Source organism: Octopus bimaculoides, chromosome 2 (genome assembly GCF_046866305.1).
Source record: "Octopus bimaculoides isolate indiv1 chromosome 2, ASM4686630v1, whole genome shotgun sequence".
NCBI classification, from domain to species: domain Eukaryota; kingdom Metazoa; phylum Mollusca; class Cephalopoda; order Octopoda; family Octopodidae; genus Octopus; species Octopus bimaculoides.
Genome location: NC_142929.1, coordinates 49,767,765 through 49,783,398, shown reverse-complemented (window position 1 = coordinate 49,783,398; position 15,634 = coordinate 49,767,765).

Below are 15,634 nucleotides of genomic sequence, written 5' to 3'. Positions count from 1 at the left end.
CACCACTTGACGATTGGTCCTGGTTTGTTTACATCCCTGTAACTAAGCAGATGAGCATAAAAGACCAAAGTATAAGTACTAGGCTTTGGAAAATAAGTACTGGGGTCGATTCATTCGACTAAAACCCTTCTAGACAGTATTACAGCGAAATATCAGCCCAATGACAGGAGTAAGTAAAGACTAAAAGATATTGTACAAATACATAAATGAATAAATAAACATATAAGTAAATAGAAATTTATTTGTTCCTTGAGGACCTGCTGGATTTACCAGCATCTGATATTGTTGAAAGTGAAATGATGAATTACCTTGAGAAGATGATAGACGAGAAGTATTGGGCCATAGATAATGGATTACAAACTTAATTTTATACATGGGTCACTAAACACATCTGCGTTTATGTGATTTATAGAGTTGTTGAAAATATGGTTTTAATCAATATATCTTTTTACTCACCGTTGTCTGCTCAGTATGGTTATTTTGTTCTATAGCTTTCTCTTCAATTTACATTGCAATGAATCTGGCCACTGGCTGTCAGAACCAATAGTATAGTAATTGTCACACTAAATGAAATGAAGGAACCTCTGCATGGCTGGTCATTTGATTGGCTAGAATTAGCAGCCAAATGTCCCTCAGTCATTTCCAACCATTTTATTAGTAAATGGGAGAACATATTGGATAGTTTTGTAGTTTTTTAAAAATCTTTTAGTCAGGTGGGAGGACAACATCTAAAACAATTTACAGGGCCTCTGGATCTGGTAGGCAGAAGGGAAACATATTTTCGTATTTTCAAACTAGATACCTATTTAAAATGCTTGCAACAGAGTAAGCACAGATGTCACCTGAAAAGGCAAAAGTGAGATTTGAACTCAGAATGCATAGAATTAGAACAAATACTACAAAGCATCTGGCTCAATGTTCTCACGGTTCTGCCAGTTCATTGTCTTGGATTGATGCTGTTTTTATTGATGCCAAACTGGAACAAATATGCTTAACTCTGCCAAATCAGTTGTACATACAGTGTATTTGAAAAATGATGGAATGGTCATGTCTGGAAAGGTTTGGTAACAATAATAAACAACACTTCCAACAATTAAAAACTCATCATGACCAACACCAGTACTTCCTCAATATCATTCTTCTTTTTTTTTTTTTTAAATCTTTTAATCCTCTATTTGTTTCAGTCATTGAACTACAGCCATACTGGGACATCTCTTGAAGTGATTAGTTGAACAAATCAACCCAAGCTTTTATTTATTTATTTATTTATTTATTTGCAATCTGGTACTTATTTTATTAATGTCTTTTGCAAAGTTATGAGGACGTAAACAGACCAACATTGTCAAGAGGTGGTGGAGAGACAAACACAAAAAAACACAGACACACACAGAGACATAGACAGACAAACAGACACACACACACACACGTGCAAACACATAAATATATGACAGGCTACCACATGGTTTCTGTCTACCAAATTCATTCTCAAGACCCTGGTGAGCTTTAGTAGAAGACACTTTCCAAAGAGCTGTACAGTGGGACTGAACACAAAACTCATTGTTGGAAGCCAAGCTTCTTAACTACAAAGCCATCATTAACATTATCATGACTTATTCAAAATGTCTAACATATTAATTATATGTTATTATATATATATAATATATATTATATTATATCTTTTACTTGTTCAATCATTTGACTGTGGCCATGCTGGTGCATTGCCTTGAGGGTTTTAGTGAAAGAAATCAACCTGAGGACTTTTTTTTTTTTGAAAGCCTGGTACTTATTCTATCAGTTACTTTGCTGAACTGCTAAGTTATGGGGATGTAAACACACCAAGACCGGTTGTCAAGTAGTGATTCAGGTGGGGGTGAGAATAAACACAGACACAAAGACACACACATATAGATATATACATATATACACGACAGGCTTCTTTCAGTTTCTGTCTACCAAATCCACTCACAAGGCTTTGGTCAGCCTGAGGCTATAGTAGAAGACACCTGCCCAAGGTGCCATGCAGTGGAACTGAACCTTGAAACATGTCGTTGGGAAACAAGCTTCTTACCCCACAGCCATGCCTGCACCTGTAACAAATTATTTCTCACCTTTTATATAGATGAGTGGAAGAAGGGTTACTCTCTTTAAGAATAATTTTCCATTCTTTATACAGTTGCCATATTACAAGTCCAACATTGATGAATAAAATGAGACTTGAATAAATTCCTATCTCTCAAGATGTCTTTTTGAGTCACTCCCATGGTACCCCCTGTTCATACAGCTAATTCCTATTAGGCTGTACCTCCACTCCTGTTCGTCAGTTACTACATTTGCCTCTACTCCCATCTCTAACCATCTGGTATTCTCTCCCCTCACACCTCCCCACATTGTGACCCACTACCTGTATCATCTCTTTAACTTGAGTGTCTTGCTCTGGCAGCACATCATTAACATCTTGTCTTTTTCCAGATATTCCTACCCACCCTTACATAAAGACAAAGTTGCCATGTATTTTCTCTATTCTTTTATACTTTTGCTTGTTTCAGTCATTTGATAGCAGCCATGCTGGAACACTGCTTTGAAGGGTTTTAGTCAAACAAATTGACCCCAGGACTTTATTTTTCAAAGCCTAGCACTTATCCTATCAGTTTCTTTTGCCAAACCACTAAGTTATGGAGATGTAAACACTCCAACACTGGTTGTCAAACTATGATGGGGGGGGGGGGACAAACACAGACACTAAGGCACACACACACACACAAACACACACACACTCACACACACACATGCACACACACACACACACATGCATGCACACATACACAAAGTTTCTCCACAGGAAAAATAAAATGAAAGAATGAATCAATGAGATAACAAGTGACATGCAGGTGGCAATTTACAAACAGGAAGAAATGTGTTATCTAGCAGCATGTGCAAACAAACAAGAAATATTAGGAATGCAAAAACAATAAAGATGACTAGATATTTTCTCACTGTTGCTGTCAGGATGTATATCCATTGTGGAATTATAAAGATGAACTTTCTGTTGTCAAAGGAATGATATTTAAAAAGAAAAGATTTTGCTTCCAGCACCAATCAGATAAAAACAATTATTTAAAGAACACCAGAGGATCACATGTAGTAAATATAGAAAATACATGCAGTAGTCTTTCTGGTCATACATCAATGTACAAACATAGTTTTACTTGTTTATTCAGCCTTTGTTAAGGCAGATGTATAATCAAAGACATGCTAGCCATGGCCATCCAGTCTTTTTGTATATATTATCATTATTTAACATTTGCATCTTCATGCTTGTATGACTCGAAATTTGTAGGTGTAGATTTTCCATTGGCATAAGCACTTCCTATGACCATAACTTACCTGTTTCTAAGCAAAGTAATATTTTCCCACAGCTAGACATGTTTTTCACCGAAGACAGGAAACAAACAATCTTGCAAGTATAGCAGTAATTCTCTTGTGGAGCCATCATGAGATGTCTGGACAAGGACAAGAATACACACAAACACACACACAACCATATATATATATATATATATATATATATATATATATATATATATATATATATATATATATATATATATATATACTATATATTATGTTCAAAGAGGACTTAAAAAGTTGAAACTTATCTTGAAAATGACTCAATGTCTGGACATCATGCAACTACCCCCATCAAGGAAAACATTGAATGTGTTCATCACATGGTGATGCATGACATGTGATTGACTATAAATCAAATAGCTATTGCTATTAGCATATCCTGTGAGAGAACTGAGAATACTCTACACAAAAAACTTGACATATCGAAAGTTTCTGTTTGGTAACTGCCTTAACCCTTTAGTGTTCGCATTATTCTGCCAAAATTAATGCTTTTTCATCCACATTGTTTTGAACTAATCATGCATTATCTTGTAGCTATGAGATTTCGATGAGGTAGCTGTTAATTTTTAAAACAATATTGTAGGGTTGGTGTGAAAGACCAGATCTGGCCAGTTTGAACATAAAAGAGGCAGAATACTTTTGGCCGGATATGGCCGGTTTAAATGCTAAAGGGATAACCTTTGACACCTTATCAAAAGTACACCACGCTGATCACATAACAGGAAAATCTGACATTGTTTGAGGCAGATCCGGTCAGTTTCCTTGAATGTTTCAATGTCAGGATGAATATTAGGTTCACCACTTAGAGCCAGAGACAAAGAGACAACCTATGTAGTGGAAACACTCTTCCTCACCTGCTCCAAAAAAGGCCAAGTTCATTTCTTCAGCTGAGAAGATAATGACCTCAGTATTTTGTGATGCTAAAGGCATTATGTTTACAATTATCTTCAAAAGGGCAATAACATCAATGGAGAGTGCTATGCCAACTTGCTGAGGCAGTTACAAAAGTTTATCAAGATCAAATGCTCAGGAAAACTGATGAAAGGGGTCTTTTATTCATCAAGACAATGCTCCAGCACACAAGTCCTTAATTTCAATGGCTGCTGGGTGTGACTGCAGCTTTGAGCTGGTTGATAATCCTCCCTATTCTCCTGATTTGGCTTCCTCTGACTGTCATCTATTCCCCAACATGAAAACACACTTGACTGGGAACCAATATCACAATGATGATGATGATGTCATGTCTGCTGTTCATGACTTTTTTGACCAACAACATAAAAGCTTCTTCCCCAATGGGATCCAGTCACTGCAACATTGATGGAAGAAGTGTGTGGACTGCAAGGGGGACTATGTTAAAAAATAAACCACATTTGGTCACATTTCAGGAGAGTATGAAATTGTCTGTTGACCCTCGTACACCTGGTCTAGGGGTCTTTTAGATTACCTACTTTACAACATTGCCTTGTGTCTCTGGGCACATATTCAAATGAAAAATCTAATAGAAGGCATCTATCACAGGCAGATAGTATATTGATCAAAAGCATTTCATTTCATTTTTAGATACAGTGTATTTAGAACTGTTTATCCAATGTTCCCCTCCCCCTTTTTACTCTTTTCAAATTTATTTACTGTGTTTAACATGCTGAGCAATCTTGTAGAGATTCTCTCTTGACAAGTGCAATAGTTTTGTTTTCCATTGGCACAACTTAAGCTTTATCAGGTGCAGTATTTTGCTGCCTCTTAGAAAACGTTTTAATTGTTGTTTTCTTTTCTTTTCTTAGCTTCATCCATAATTTTTAGGAGTTATTCTTTTCCTAGATAACAATAAAAGAAATGCTTGAAGACTAGAATTGCAAATGAGGATAGAAATATTAATAAATATTATTAGGAAAATAAAAATATGCAAAACTAAATATAGCTGTTAGAAAGTAAACAGTGTTAATTTTTCACAACAAATACATAGATTAAAAGATAAAAGACAACTGTTCACCAGAAATAGAGTTTTATTTGCACAGCTACTTTTCAGTGAAAAATTCTGTCCTTTAATATTTCTACAATCATGAAGCTATTTCTGCATATGGGTAGAGTTGTTAAAATTATCTATGTTCATAAAATTCATGTTTTCAGTTATAAAGTTGCATACCATAAGCATACAAATACAACTAGCATCCCAGTTGCAATAAATAACTTACCTTTGAATAGAAAACAATAGCCTGCAGAATTTTGATCTGTTGGAAACTACTTGAATGTAAAGAAATCCATTTCTGTTTAATTTCGTAGCTTACTTCGGTATATACTTGGTATTATATTATCATGTCTTGCAAGCAATGGCCTAATTCTTTCTTCTTCAGTTTTCTAAACACAAATCTTTGTCATGAAATCTGAATCACCAAACTTTCGGTCTGTACCTTAAACTAAAACAATTTCTTTTTCAATTATGCTGTATAAGAAAATTATAATTTTTTTTTAATGTTTTTTGGTCAGTAAGTGTTACTTCCTATTTGCTTTTATCTAGAAATTTAAGGAAATGACTACTATTCCCTTCAAACTTTGCTTTTGTGATTAAAAGATCAATGTTTAGAAACTGATCTACTTTCCATTACATCTCAAGCAGATTCAGTGCTGTGTTGCTGAAGCAGAAATATTGTTATAGCAAATATTCTGCTCAATATCACAGAATTGCTTGTCAGTTGCTTGACCTTAACCACTTGAGCATGTCCCTTAGTGGCTGACAATATATGCATCTCTAATCATGAGCAGCAGTAGTGGGAGAGCATCATAGTCATGTGTTGAGTGAGATTCTTTGTGGTTTGAATATTTGTAACAAAAGTAAAAAATTAGAAAATATTAGCCATTTTTCATACTTTCTAGGGGTAAGCAAATAGAAAAGTTGGAATTAACAGTTGCTACCCAAGGACAAATATTGTGTCACACAGTGTTAACATACTTCTTTCTCTTTTAACAAATTACAATTTCCAAAAATAAAATGTAACTACCAACATAACATAGTGTGAAATATAGCCTTGATTGTAGTTTCTCATGACTGGAATGACTTAAGCACATTTATGGAGTTCAATACTAATTTTTTCTTACATTGAAAAGCACTTTAAATCTTTAGAGAATGTAAAATTGTAGATTTAAATCAGAATATGGCTCGTACTATTCCCTCATCCCTAAAATTGTTGAAAAGCGAAGTTAACCTCAGTGGACAGAAAATAGACAAAGCGCAGCAGTTCAAACACCTGAGAGCAATCATTAATGATAATGAATTAAGACCAGAAATCCTTGTGATACAACAAAAACAATAACTGGACTAATCAAACTCCAACCAATATAAGGAGACTGAAACCTTATGATAAAAATCAAAATCAGATTCTTCCATGCACAGCGATGCTTCATCTTCCTGTATGCCTGTGGAACATGAGCTCCAACTTCAGAGAAAACTTAAAAAGATACAACCACTGGAAATTAGATTCTACCCTAACATTGTGAGCATCTCATAATCAAACCACATTCATTACAAACAAGTGGGATCTGGAAACCATTCAGCATTACATTGGCATTTATGAAGACCTTCTCACAATTGTGAAGCAATAAAAGCAAAGATAGTATGGCTGTGTAACAAGATCTAGTATCCTTGCAAAGACTATTATTTATCAAGGAAATTTAAAAGCGCAAGTAGGAGAGACAGACAAATGTAAAAAAAGAATGTACACATGACGTTAAGGAATGGACAAGCAAATCAAGAGCAGAGTTCAAGCTCTGACAGACAGCAACAATAGATGGAGTAGGCTGGAGTAAATGTGTCACAATGGTGCTCCTATCATATTAATATAATCTGAGGGCGCAAGCAAGCAAAATGTATCAAAATTATCTCATAACTGTTTTGGGGCAATTTAATTCATCTTTATAACAGATATTGAAAATAAATATAAAAATAGATTTATTTTTATCATTTTACAGGTCAGTGAGATGATAGAATTGATAAGGTGTTGGAAAAAGCCTTTCAGATTTTAGTTATATCTCTTTATATCATAAGTTCAAACTCTGCCTGCATTAAATTTTTACAATTTATTTTTCCTGAACTGTTGCATGAATTATATAACCAAAGTACTATAATAAAAAAATGTATAAAGTGCAACCAAATATAAATTAATCAGTAAAAATTGCATTGAATTTCTGAGATACTACCAGTGCATTTATTAAAATATTACTTGCTAAAATACTTGGTTTTAACCAAGTTCTAAAATGTATTTCCATGAAAGTTGTTTACACTTTGTCTCTTCATTAAATACACCATTTAGTAGCTTTACGCTTATTTCCCTTGAGATTTTATAGTTGACTTTTAGAATTTTATGATCATTAAATTAGAAACAAGAGTAAAATTTAAATAAGAAATTAAGATTATGTTTTATGTTTTATCTTTTACTTGTTTCAGTCACTGAATCATGGCCATGCTGGGGCACCACCTTAATGGGTTTAGTTGAAAAAATCCACCCCAGTACTCATTTTTTTTTAAAGCTTGGTGATAGGTAATATTTTATTGGTCTCTTTTTACTGAACCAATAAGTTACATGGACACTTATAATTATTTCTCACATAAGCACAATACATACAAGGGTATGCTGAAAAGTTCCTGGCTTCAGGGCTATTGTGAAAGGCCAGGTTGGAGGACCAACCTTCTGAGTTCTTTTACAAGGCTTAGTAAAACTGAATGACTACTGCAATAAGTGTGTGAATCTGAGAGAAATATCATCATCATCATCATCATCATCGTTTAACATCCGTTTTCCATGCTGGCATGGGTTGGACGGTTTGACTGAGGACTGGCAAGCCAGTAGGCTGCACCAGGCTACAATCTGACCTGGCAAGGTTTCTACAACTGGATACCCTTCCTAGCGTCGACCACTCCGAGAGTGTAGTGGGTGCTTTTTACATGCCACCTACATGAGAGTCCGTCGGGGGGCACTGGCATTGACCACGTTCGGATGGTGCTTTTTACATGCTGTTGAATAAACTCATAATTAACTGATCCTCCTATATTTTCTTCAACCCAAAGTCAGGAACTTTTCAGCACCCTCTTGTATGTGTGTATTAGTGATACACACATAATGCCTTATAAGCATTGATTTAATCCCTTGCAGATGGGAAGTGATACTGACCGCATCAAAACACTGTATGTGTGAGCAGTGCAATGTCTCACTCTGTGCAGCATTATGTTTTGAAGTACACCACACTGAGATGAAACTGCAAATACACAGTAAAATTCCTTGTATGATAAATTCTGTAGATATTGAACAGCCTAATACTGATGCACAGCACAGACTGTCAGTACTAATCCGTCTGTAAGGGGTTAAGAGAGGAAAAGTACATTGACTGACTGTAAATCATATATCCATTGCCTACTAGATAACAGTGCTACTAATTAGCACTACTTGTTAATCTTTTTCTCTTGAATACGAAGCATAAGCATTTTCCTGTTTTTTCTTCACCACCTGTGTCAGATAATTGGTCGTATGTATAGCATTAGGGAACCCATTTCTTTTTTTCTTGTCTCAAATTGGTGCTTATAATATCTAATGTCAGTTGGGGGCATTTGATCATGATGTTATTTGCTTTTGTAAACATTGAATCAAACTGAGCTACCTTATGTTGGGCATTTGACATTGGTCATACACAATACATATGGAGTTTAACCTGCCCTACTAGATGATTCATTATATAGACAAAAATGCATCAAGAAGCATACATACATACCAAAATGTGTGTGTGTGTGTGTGTTCATGAATATACATAAATATGTAACTTATTAAAGAGAGAGAGAGAGAGAGAAAGAGAGAGAGAGAGAAAGAGGTGTTACCAGGCTGTTTAATCAGTAACACTATGACTCATCAAGAAATTGAATCCTTTGAGTGGGTCTATTTCATTTCTCTCTAAAATTAGTGTTTATAACAACCTTATATCATTTTACATACATACATGGATATATATATATATATATATATATATTATAGGCGCAGGAGTGGCTGTGTGGTAAGTAGCTTGCTTACCAACCACAGGGTTCTGGGTACAGTCCCACTGCGTGGCACCTTGGGCAAGTGTCTTCTACTATAGCCTCGAGCTGACCAAAGCCTTGTGAGTGGATTTGGTAGATGGAAACTGAAAGAAGCCCATCGTATATATGTATATGTATGTGTGTGTATATGTTTGTCCCCCCCAACATCGCTTGACAACCAATGGTGGTGTGTTTACATCCCCGTAACTTAGCGGTTCGGCAAAACAGACCGATAGAATAAGTACTAGGTTTACAAAGAATAAGTCCTGGGGTCGATTTGCTTAAGTAAAGGCAGTGCTCCAGCATGGCCACAGTCAAATGACTGAAACAAATAAAAGAGTAAATGAGTGTATATATATATATATATATATGAGTGAGAACCTAACATGCATATAAAAGCTCTCATGTCATTATTTGGCTACCACATGATAACCTACAGTAGGGTTATCCTACTGTAGGATAGCCTACAGTAGGGTTAATTCCAGGGCTAGATACACATGTTGGACTCCTCTTTGTATAAGATCAATACAAAGATAATATAGCATGAGAAGAATCCAACAGGAATTAATCATATTCTGCCCTGATGGAGGACCTACTCATGGGTGTTTCTGAGCTGCATTCAACTGTTTAATAATTATAAAGAATGTGCTTCTATAATGGTTTTTGAATTTAAACTGAGCAACTTAAAACAGGTGTGCAGTGCAGAAACAAATGATGTGATCCTTATATATATATATATATATATATATATATATATATATATATATATATATATACATATATATATATATATATATATATATATATATATATATATATATATATATATACATATATATAATTTTATTTAGTCAAGGAACTGAATTCCCTTAAGGGATGCAAGCACCCTAGTTCTCCGGTATATGCCAGTGTTAAGTGAAAACCAAGTATATTAGTATTAGTTTATCATTGAACCATATTTGTATTTAAAAAACTTTATGAATGTAAAAAGGAAGAAAATAGAAAAATTTGACATAATTTATTCAAAGACATTCGAATTCATGTAGAGAAATTCCTGCCTACAGCTGTTTCCACACCCAATCAATTTAATTACAGAATTTCAAATTCCCATATTTGAAACCAGTCAATTGGGTATTTCTTTAGGGAGAATTTCCAAAAGTAAGTTACATTTCCACATGTAGGCTAACTTATGACAAACTCAGTTGTGTGTGTTTTCTTGAATGCAAGAAAACACATGCACACCTAACGTCTGTACGTCAATTTTTTTTTTCTTCCTCTTCTCTCCCTCTCTCTCTCTCTCTCTCTCTCTCTCTCTCTATATATATATATATATAAATTTAATAATGAGGGTAGAAATTGATATTAATCAATTAAAACCAGTAGCCTAGCATATCTTTAAAAAAATCCGAAGATTTAAAGTGTAAGACAGGGATAAGGGAGATGAGAGAAAAACGATGAGTTTCTTTGGTCTTGTTAATATTACAAGTATTATTGTTATTTATTGTTATTATTATCATCATGATCATCATTATTACTTTAAAGATTACTACATGTATTTCTTAACATTTGACATGCTTCGGAGGTCAGACAAAATTTACCCTTCATAACTCCCCTCCCTCTTTCCCATTCAATTTAAATGACTTGCAAATGTGCCTCAGTAAGTGAACATATTTCAAGTAAAAACCAAGAAAAAGACCCTCTAATAGTATGTTAATTTAAGTTCACAATCCTATTTATTCTGAAATCAGATTTGTTTCGACATTCTGTATGTCACTTTCCTTCACAACAAAAAAGCAGTCTAATACGCACGCCATTGTCCTAGTTTCCAATTTTGGACTCAAGAGGGTGACAGACATAATTATGAAATATCATAAGTATGATAACTCATTTAATGTACACTTTTCATGCTTGACGAGTTTGTGTGGTTGTTATTCGTATTTTTCTCTACCTTTGTGCAAAATTTCATGTCATTGCAACGTGGTGGTCACACACACACACAAAAAAAAAAATAGTGTAATTTTAAATGTCTGCATCCCTGCCTATTAAAATGTTTTTTTTTTTTTCATAGCTATAATTCTGAGAAACGAAGAGCCTGTAATTTTTAACCATTGAAATAAATAAACAGCCCGCTTTGACACCACATTACTTTTGGTCTGCATTCAAGAAAACCCTATGCATTTCACCTCTTCCCCCTTCTCCATGTTATCATAAAGTGCCTTAAGAATATTCTTCATGGATAATGTTAAACTTTAGATCATGCCCATGTAAAAACTTCAGTTGACCCTGTGACTGCTGGCAGTTTACATCATATAAAAGTTCAGCTAACCTTGTGAACCTACAGGCAGTTCAGATGCATTGAACTTGTCATGACAACTCATTCCCTTTGATCTGCAAACATGGAAATGATATATTTCACCTCCAGCTCACTATTGTTGTCACACAATATTCATTTCACATTGGCTTATAGATGGTTCTATCATGTTATATATTAATTCTGGTGGGTAGAGAGTAACATGTACATCTGTCATAGAGTAACCATAGTTTGTAACACATTAATCAGTAAAATTTCTATTTCATTCAGCATTCTAGCTGTACATTAACTAAATTATGTTCTCAACATACACTGACTATAATTTTTAGAAATATATATTCTTTTATCTTTTTACTTGTTTCAGTCATTTGACCGCAGTCATGCTGGAGCACCGCCTTAAAAGGTTTTAGCTGAAGAAATCGACCCCAGGACTTATTCTTTGTACTTTGTACTTATATTATATTGGTCTCTTTTGCCAAACTGCTAAATCACAGGGACATACACACACCAGCATCGGTTGTCAAGCGATGGTGGGGGAACAAATACAGACACACGCACACACACACACACACACACACACACACACACACACACATGATGGGCTTCTTTCAGTTTCTGTCTATGAAATCTACTCACTGATACTCTTTATGTGGCATCATCATCAACAGGGCCACCAAGTAACTTGCAAGTAAAAAACGCCTCAACTGGAAGTGGGAAGTAATATTGAGGGAGTGACTCTGTGCCAGTTGATGAGAGATTAAAATTACATAGGGATAATAATAGGTGTTTTGCTGTACAAACAGAAATTGGATATTAACTTTTGAAGTTAATAGCATACTCTGATTTATAAAGAAGTTTGTTAATGTCAAAAATATAATCTTAATAAAATCTCCAATACATGAGTTAATATTCTCAGTATAGTTGCTACTTTCATCTCTTATAGAGATTTTCTAACTATCTATTTTGTTTGTTGTAAGATCAGTGACTGATTATCTCTTATTTTTCTATATATTGTGAGTTGGAATGAACTACTGCTATCTCTAATGGACAGGTGTTCAGCACTGAAGATGGGCAAAATAAAAAACCCAAACCAGATGGTCTGCTGGTCCTATCAGATCACTGGAAGATGGTAGGGGTTCACTCCCCTGCTTGCAATATATATCAGGTGCGGATTGCATCAATAACCATCAAGAGGAAGCTTCCTCTTGGAGTTAAAAATGGTAGTAGCATCAGTTTCTACAGACAGTCTTGTTGAAATGGTGACAAACATTACTTCTATATAAAGAATAATAAATATAAATGACAAAATATAATAATATACAGCTTGAAATATCTATATAATTATCTGCTTGTTCATTCGCCTTTATGCTTTGTTTAGTTAGAGAGATGGAGGGGGAGTGAGTGTGAGGTGGAGTAAAAGTGAGAGAGAGAGGTGGGGAGGAATGTGAGTAGAAAAGATAGAAGAGAGGAGTATAATGATATACTAAGGTCATATACATCACATGGTTAGTAGAAGGGAGAGGTGAAGAGCAACAGAAAAAGACAGTGAGAGAAAGAGAGAGAGAGAATGAGGGTGAAAGAAGTATTAACGATGTGTGGTAGGGTGGGGAGGGAAAAGTAAAGAAAAAGTGATATGTTTAGGATACAATATTTAGCAGAGAGTGATGTTGATGTTCTGGTGGTGAGATTAAAGAAAGGTAGACAGAGAGATATGAACAAGGGAGGAAATTATGTTGAGAGATAGAGAGACAGAGAGCATTCGTATTGTCAGAATAGAGACACAGTGACAGTAAGAATAAGTAGATAAAAACAAACAGCCGAACTGAAATAAAATGAGCTTTTGTTACTGAAGACTATAGTGGTGATTATGATGGTGATGGTAGTGTGTTGATAGTGAAAAGTATTTCTTTTTATTGAACTAAATCTGTAATATTATTCTTCTACCTGTTTGTTCACACTTTACTATTTAGTTTGTTAGCGAGGATGAGGAAGATGAGGAGGTGGAGTGAGAGAGAGGAAGAGGGAATGTGAGACTGATTGAGAGGACAGATAGCCAGCTGGTGCATTATGCTGCTACTCATGTGATGAGTGGACATGAGAGGTAAAAAGAAAGAGAGAAATATAAAGTGCTTAACAAAGGGAAATTTTAAAATCATGTAATATATTATTGTGACTGGGAGTGAAATAACTTAACAAAATAAAAGCATAAATGCAAATCTTCCTCTCTTTCTTAATGTCACTTAATCTTTTTCATTCTGTGGAATTTCCATGGGCCCCACTAGCCTTTAATAATTTCTAAATTTTTTGGAGTGGGGCACAAGTCTGCATCTTAATGGCTCTGCAACCAGTATGCCATGGCATACTGGTGTGCTACATGACGATGCTAGGTGTACTGCAGTATAGCCTGGATATAATTTTTTTTCCCTATGCTTTTAGTTATATTTTTAGGTCAGGTGTGCAGCCATATTTTGAGAAGAATATATATGTACCGCAAGTGAAAAAGGTTGCAGAGTTCTGGGCTAGGTCATATGACAATTGTATAGAAAAGAAGCAAGGATGTATTTATTAACTAACAGTAACTACATAACAGTTGGGCTTTAGCAAAGCACTATATACACAGATTTATTTGATTAATATACAGGTGTGGCTATGTGATTAAGAAGCTGGTTTCCCAACCATCTGACCTTGGGTTCAGTCCCTCTGCATGGTACCTTGGGCAAATGTCTTCATCTAAAGTCTCAGACTGCCTAAAGCCTTGTGAGTGAATTTCTTGGATGTTCTGCGAATATTAATTCTCATGGACACATATGACATATCCAGAAAAGTAATTTATCTCTTATTTTACTATGCTTTAAACATTTATATTAAATATATAATTTGCTGTAAGGATGTATGAATGTAATTAGTCTTCAAAAATAAACTAGATAGAAATACTGTGATAAAAATGTGCTGGTCGTGTTTTTATAGCCAGATACCTTTCCTGACACCAAACAATTTAGATGCTCTCTACAAGCAAAAGTATGGTGTACCTTTTATAAAACCTAGGATGTGCATGGTGTGTGTGTATGTGTGTGCGTGTGCATGTGTGTGTATAAGACAGACAGAGACAGAGACAGCTTGATGGATATTTAGGCTAAGATCAAAGTGTAGTAATGTGCAATAAAATTCAAAGTTACAGAGTAGAGGTAGTTGTCTTCATGAAACCTGGACAGAAGTTTCAATATGTGTCGTCTTTATATATATATATATATATAAGAAATGAGGGCAGGGAATCGTCAATTAATAATAGAATTAACAATTAACAAATTTGTTCTATGTGTGCCATAAATATCGCCATCCGTTTTAGAGAAAAATTTGTAGTTTAGAATTAGTAGTTCTTTGACTGCTATTTCTAAATTTTCAGTATGTTGGAGAAGCAACTCAATTGCTAATCCCTTATATTTATGATGATATATATATATATATATATATATATATGCACACATGCATGCATATATATGTATGTATGTATTTTACACACATACTCACACACACATATATATATATACATATGTGTACACACACACACACAGATATAAGTTATATAACAATATGAATAATATATAAATATATGCATATATCCATGCATATATGTACATCTGTACCTACATCTATATGTATATATATATATATATATATATATATATATATATATATATATATAGTTATTTCTAAGTTTTAGACACCTACTTCAAAGAGAACTAATGGGTATTGTTTTTTTTTTATTCTGCCTTATCAGAAATTGAGGAAATAAAATTGTTATAATTTTAAACTATAAAATATAGCAGAATGTAACTTAAAATCAAAATAAAGAAAAATAT